Genomic DNA, 6,463 nt, shown 5'->3' with positions numbered 1-6,463 from the left:
GTTGCCCAGGCTGGAGTGCAATGGCATGATGTCAGCTCACCGCAACCTCCGCCTCCTGGATTCAAGAGATTCTCCTGCCTCAGCCTCCCAAGTACCTGGGATTACAGGCATGTGCCACCACCCCTGGCTAATTGTGTATTTTTAGTAGTAGAGACGGGGTTTCTCCATATTGGTCAGGCTGGTCTGGAACTCCCAACCTTGGGTGATCCGCCCGCCTCGGCCTCCCAGAGTGCTGGGATTACAGGCATGAGCCACTGTGCCTGGCTAAAAATTAGTTCTTAATTACTCCTGTATTATTTGGAGGTGTTTGGGTGATGTGAGTAGATCTCTCATGAATTAATGAGCTCTCACCCTGTTCGTTCACACAAGAGCTTGTTGTTTAAAAAAGTCTGGCATCTCTCTGCTCCCACTCTCACCAAGTGGCACACTGTCCCCACTTTGCTCCCCACTGTGATTGTCCGCTTCCTGAGGCCCTCATCAGAAGCAGATGCTGGCACTATGCTTCATGCACAGCCTGTAGAACTCCAACTCAACTTAACCCCTTTTCTTTATAAATTACATAGCCTCAGGTATTCTTTTATAGCAATGCAAGCAGACTCAACACAAAGCTCATTATATATTTACAGTAGACATGGATGTTGATACATGAGTATATTTTATACAAGCCACTATAATTATTGCTATTCTTATAGGAGTAAAATTATTTGGCTGATTAGCAAACTTTCACAGAGAAAATAGCAAATGGTCACTAGCTGCACTATGAAGTTTAGGCTTTTTTTCCTTATTTACAGTTGGAGGCTCAACAGAAATTGTATCAGCGAAGTTATGATTTGATATCAACCTCCATGACATTGTAGCAAACTAAAGTAAAGCCAAGTAAATGTGGAGTAAAAGAAAGTAAATCAGAGTAAAAGGCTAGAGAGTGTAGGAAGCAGTGAATCCTATTTTAGATGGACTTGCCAAGGATATTGGTAATTTTTAAATGAAGACCTGAATGGAATAAAAGAGAAGGCCATGTGAGAATCTGGAGGAAGATTATTTCACACAAATGAAACAGAAGGTGCAGACATATCAAGCTTTTTCATTAAAAAAAAAAAAAAAAACAACACTTGGCATTTTTTAAGGAATAAAGATGTGGTTAGCTTGGAATTAATGAAGTGAGAAAATGTAGGGATTGGGGAATTATCCAACACCCTTGGCACTGACCACTCCCACCAGGACCTGAGCTCAGGCCAACTCAGCCAGCCAACACCACCACAACTGACATCTATTTTACATGAGCCAAAGATGAAAGCCCTTCCCCGTCTCTACATGAAGCAGTAGCATTACCACATCAGAGAACAGCTGGACCATACAGCGTCTGTACTGGGCTGAGTGGAGAGGTTCTGTTCTGAAACCACTCCTGTGGGGAGCCATGGGACAGGTGTTTTCTGTGGCTGTCAGCTACACTGTGGCCTGGAGGTAGACAACAAAGCACATCTGAGCTGTGAGTCATGTGCCCTGGGACTGTGCCATGATAGGGAATCAGAGCACACTGTTGTCTAACTAGGATGTGGAGCTGGTGCAGCCTCTCACTCCCCCAACACCTGCAGAGACCTCAGCGCACTTCACAAGGAGCTCCCTTAGCCACTTCTATCAGGGCTGGTGTCTGCTCATCACTGGGGTATTCATGGGCAAGCCAGGGAGTCCACCTACGCCCAGCTGTGTCTCCCCAATCCCTGCTAAACAGGAAGCTCAGGGAACCAGGCACTGCATTTTCCAGCCCAACACTGTAGGCAACAGAGAGCGCCTCACAGTAAATATCGAGTACACACCCATCTGCGTGTGCCCCAGCTGGCTATTACCCATATGCACCATCTACTGGCCTGCAGGTGAAACTGCACAGTCCAATATAAAACCTGCAGAGAAAAGGGCACCTGGCTATCCACAGAAGCAAAGCCAAAAGACCCTACCCTACGTATTCCACAGTCACACCCCCAGGGAAAGGGGAAGAGCAGTTAAAAAAATTCCCATCGAAATAAAGATAAATTTAAAAATAAGGAGTGTTGGCCAGATCTGGTGGCTCCTATCTGTAATTCCAGCACTTTGGGAGACCCAGGTGGGCAGATCATGAGATCAGGAGTTTGAGACCAGCCAGGTCAACATAGTGAAACCCTGTCTCTACTAAAAATACAAAAAATTAACTGGACATGGTGGTGGGGGCCTGTAATCCCAGCTACTTAGGAGGCTGAGGCAGGAGAATCTCTTGAACCCGGGAGGTAGAGGTTGCAGTGAGCCAAATCATGCCACTGCACTCCAGCCTGAGTGACAGTGCGAGACTCCATCTCAGGAAAAAAAAAAAAAAAAAAAAAAAAAAAAAAAAAAAAAAAAAAAAAAAAAAAAAAAAAAAAAAAAAAATATATATATATATATATATTATATATATATATATATATATATAGGAATGTCAGCTTTTCCAAATGGGAAGAAACCAGAGTAAGAATTCTGGCACCACAAAGAACCTGAATGTTGTGACACCACCTAAGGATCAATGGACCTTAACCAAGATGAAAACTCAGAAATGACAGGTAAAGAGTACAACATATAAATTGCAAGGAAGCTCAATGAGATCCAGCAGAGGTTGAAAAACAACACAAAGAAACCAGGAAAGTGATCCAGGAGATAAAGAAAGAGACTGATTTCTCCAAAAAAAAAAAAAGAGTTCTGGAAATGAAAAATTTGCTTAAAGAACTTCAAAATAGAGGAGCAGGGTGCGGTGGCTCACGCCTATAATCCCAACACTTTGGGAGGCTGAGATGAGTGGATCACAAGTTCAGGAGTTCAAGACCAGCCTGGTCACTATGGTGAAACCCCATCTCTACTAAAAATACAAAAATTAGCTGAGCATGGTGGTGGGCGCCTGTAGTCCCAGCTACTTGGAAGGCTGAGGCAGGAGAATCACTTGAACCAGGGAGGCAGAGGTTACAGTGAGCCAAGATCATGCCACTGCACTCCAGCCTAGGTGACAGGGCAAGACTCCAAAGGAAAATAAAAAGAATTTCAAAATAGATTTGAAAGGTTTAATAATAGATTAGATCAAGCGGAAGAAAGAATTTCAGAGCTTGAAGGCTGCTCTTTCAAATTAGCCTAGTTAAAAATAAAGAAAGGAGCTTTTCAAAAAATGAACAAAGCCTTCAAGAAATATGGGATTATGTAAAGCAACCAAACTTATGACTTATAGGCATACTTGGGAGAGAAGAAGAAAAGGTAAGCAACCTAAAAAGCATATTTAAGGGAATAATTCAGAAAAAATTATTAAATCTTACTAGAGAAGTAAACTTCTAGATACAAGAAAGTCAGAATACCTGCAAAAGACTATACAAAATGAATGTCACCAAGGCGTATAAGTATTGGACTATCCAAGGTCAACACTAAAAAAATAAGAATCATAAAAGCAGCTAGAGAAAAGGGGTCAGATCATCTATAAAGGAAAACCCGTCAGACTAACAACAAGCTTCTCAGGAGAATCCCTACAAGCCAGCAGAGACTGGGGGGCTATTTTTAGCTTCCCTAAATAATAATAATGAAAAAATGTAGCCCAAAATTTTGTATCCTGTTGAACTAAGCTTCATAAATTAAGGAGAAATAAATTATTTCCCAGACAAGCAAATCTAAGAGAATTTGTCACCTCTAGGCCAGTCCTATATATTAAAAAAAAATGCAGCTGGGCGCGGTGGCTCACGCCTGTAATCCCAGCACTTTGGGAGGCCGAGGCAGGTGGATCACAAGGTCAAGAGATCAAGACCATCCTGGTCAACATGGTGAAACCCCGTCTCTACTAAAAATACAAAAAATCAGCTGGGCATGGTGGCACGTGCCTGTAATCCCAGCTACTCAGGAGGCTGGGGCAGGAGAATTGCCTGAACCTGGGAGGCGGAGGTTGTGGTGAGCCGAGATCGCGCCATTGCACTCCAGCCTGGGTAACAAGAGTGAAACTCTGTCTCAAAAAAAAAAAATGCTTAAAGGAGTTCTAAACATAGCAAAGAAAAGACAACAGTTATCATAAAAGGACCCTTAAGTACAAAGCTCCCATTGCCATAAAGAAACTATGCAATAGAAACTCCGAAACAACTAGCTAATGACAATATAATGGGAATAAAACCTCACGTATCAATATTAACCTTAAATGTAAATGGGCCCAAATGCTCCACCTAAAACACACAGAGTAGCACATTGGATAAAAAGCAAGACCTAACCGTCTGCTGCTTACAAGAGACTACCTACTGGCTAGAGACATCCTCCAGACTCAAGGTAAACGGAGGAAAAAAGATATATAATGAAAATAGAAAAAAAAAGTAAGCAGGAGTAGCCATTCCCATATCAGATAACACAGACTTTAACGATAGTTTTTTTTTTTTTTTTAAAGAAAATAAAAAGAAAAAATACAAGAGCATGTAATGACAAAGAGTTCAATACAACAAGAAGATTTAACTGTCCTAAATATATATGCACCCAGCACTGGAGCACCCAGGTTCGTAAAACAAATACCACAAGATCTAAGAAAAGATACTGACAGCAATACAATAACAGTGGGAGACTTCAACCCCTCACTGACGCCGGTAGGCAGAAAATCAACAAAGAAACTGTGAACTTAAACTAGACTATAGATAAAATGGACCTAATACGTATTTAGAGAACATTCTATACAACTACTGTAGGATATACGTTCTTCTCATCTGTACATGAAACAGTCTCTAAAATGGACTATATGCTTGGCCATAAACAAGTCTCAATAAATTTTTTAAAAATGAAATCATATCAAGTATCTTCTCAGACCACAGCAGAATAAAATTAGAAACAATACCAAGAGGAACTCTTGAAACTACACAAGTACATGGAACTGAACCACGGTCTCCTGAAGAACTCTAAGTAAACAGTGAAATAATGGCACAATTAACAAATTATTTGAAACAAAAAAAAATGCAGACAGAACAAACCAAAATCTCTGGGATATAGCAAAAGCTGTGCTAAGAGGAAAAGTTATAGTGAACATAAAAAAGACAGAAAAATCCCAAACAAACACAAGAAGCTAGAAAAACAAGAACAAACCCAAAGCTGGCAGAATAAATAACAAAGATTAGAGCAGAACTAAATGCGATTGAGCATAAAAATGATGTGAAAGATCAATGAGATAAAAAGTTGGTTATTTGAAAAAATAAAGAATATTGAAAGACTACTAGCTAGATTAACCAAAAAAAGGAGAAGATTCAAATAAGTACAATTAGACATGATAAAATGACGTTATAACTGATACCACAGAAATAAAAAAGATCAGCAGAGATCACTAAAAAGAATAGCTCTATGTGCATAAACTAGAAAACTAGAAGGAATGAATAGATTCCTGGAGCCATGCAACCTCCCAAGATTGAACCAGAAAGAAATCCTGAACATACCAATAATGAGTTATGAAATCAAATTAGTACCTAAAAATCTTAAAGAAAAAAAAAAGCCCAAGATCACACTGATTTACAGCTGAATTTTATCAAACATACAGAGACGAGCCAGTACAAATCTTACTGAAACTCTTACAAAAAACTGGGGAGGAGACATTCTTCCCTAACTCATGCTGCAAATCCACCACGAATCCCTGATACCAAAATCAGGGGAGGGTACAACAAAAAAAAGAAGACTGTAGGCCAACATCCCTGATGAACATAGATACCAAAGTCCTCAACAAATATTAGCAAACGGAATCTATCAACACATCAAAAAGATAATTCGTCGAGGTCAAGGGGGCTTCATTCCAGGGATGCAAAGGTGGTTCAACATATGCTAGTCAATTAATGTGAGACATCATATCAACAAAGTGCAGGACAAAAAAACAATCATTTCAACTGATGCTGAAAAAGCATTTGATAAAATTCAACATCTTTTTGTAATAAAACCCCTCAACTGCCGGGCACGGTGGCTCACGCCTGTAATCCCAGCACTTTGGGAGGCCGAGGCGGGTGGATCACGAGGTCAAGAGATCGAGACCATCCTGGTCAACATGGTGAAATCCCATCTGTACTAAAAAATACAAAAACTAGCTGGGTGTGGTGGCGCGTGCCTGTAGTCCCAGCTACTTGGGAGGCTGAGGCAGGAGAATTGCTTGAATCCAGGAGGTGGAGATTGCAGTGAGCCGAGATTGCGCCATTGCACTCCAGCCTGGCGCCTGGAGACAGAGGAAGACTGTCTCAAAACAAACAAACAAACACCCTCAACCAATGAGGCATCAAAGGAACATACATCAAAATAATAGGAGCCATATATGGCAAACACACAGAAAACATCATACTGAATGATGGAAAGTTGTAAACATTTCCTCTAAGAACTGGAACAGGAAAAGGATGTCCACTCTCACCACTCCTATTCAACATAGTGCTGGACTCCCAACCAGAGCAATGAGGCAGGAGAAATAAATAAAAGGGATCCGGCCGGGCGC

This window comes from Cebus imitator, unplaced genomic scaffold (genome assembly GCF_001604975.1).
Source record: "Cebus imitator isolate Cc_AM_T3 unplaced genomic scaffold, Cebus_imitator-1.0 Scaffold469, whole genome shotgun sequence".
NCBI lineage: Eukaryota > Metazoa > Chordata > Mammalia > Primates > Cebidae > Cebus > Cebus imitator.
The sequence above is the reverse complement of the archived record's forward strand: the minus strand, read 5'-3'. Positions refer to the sequence as shown.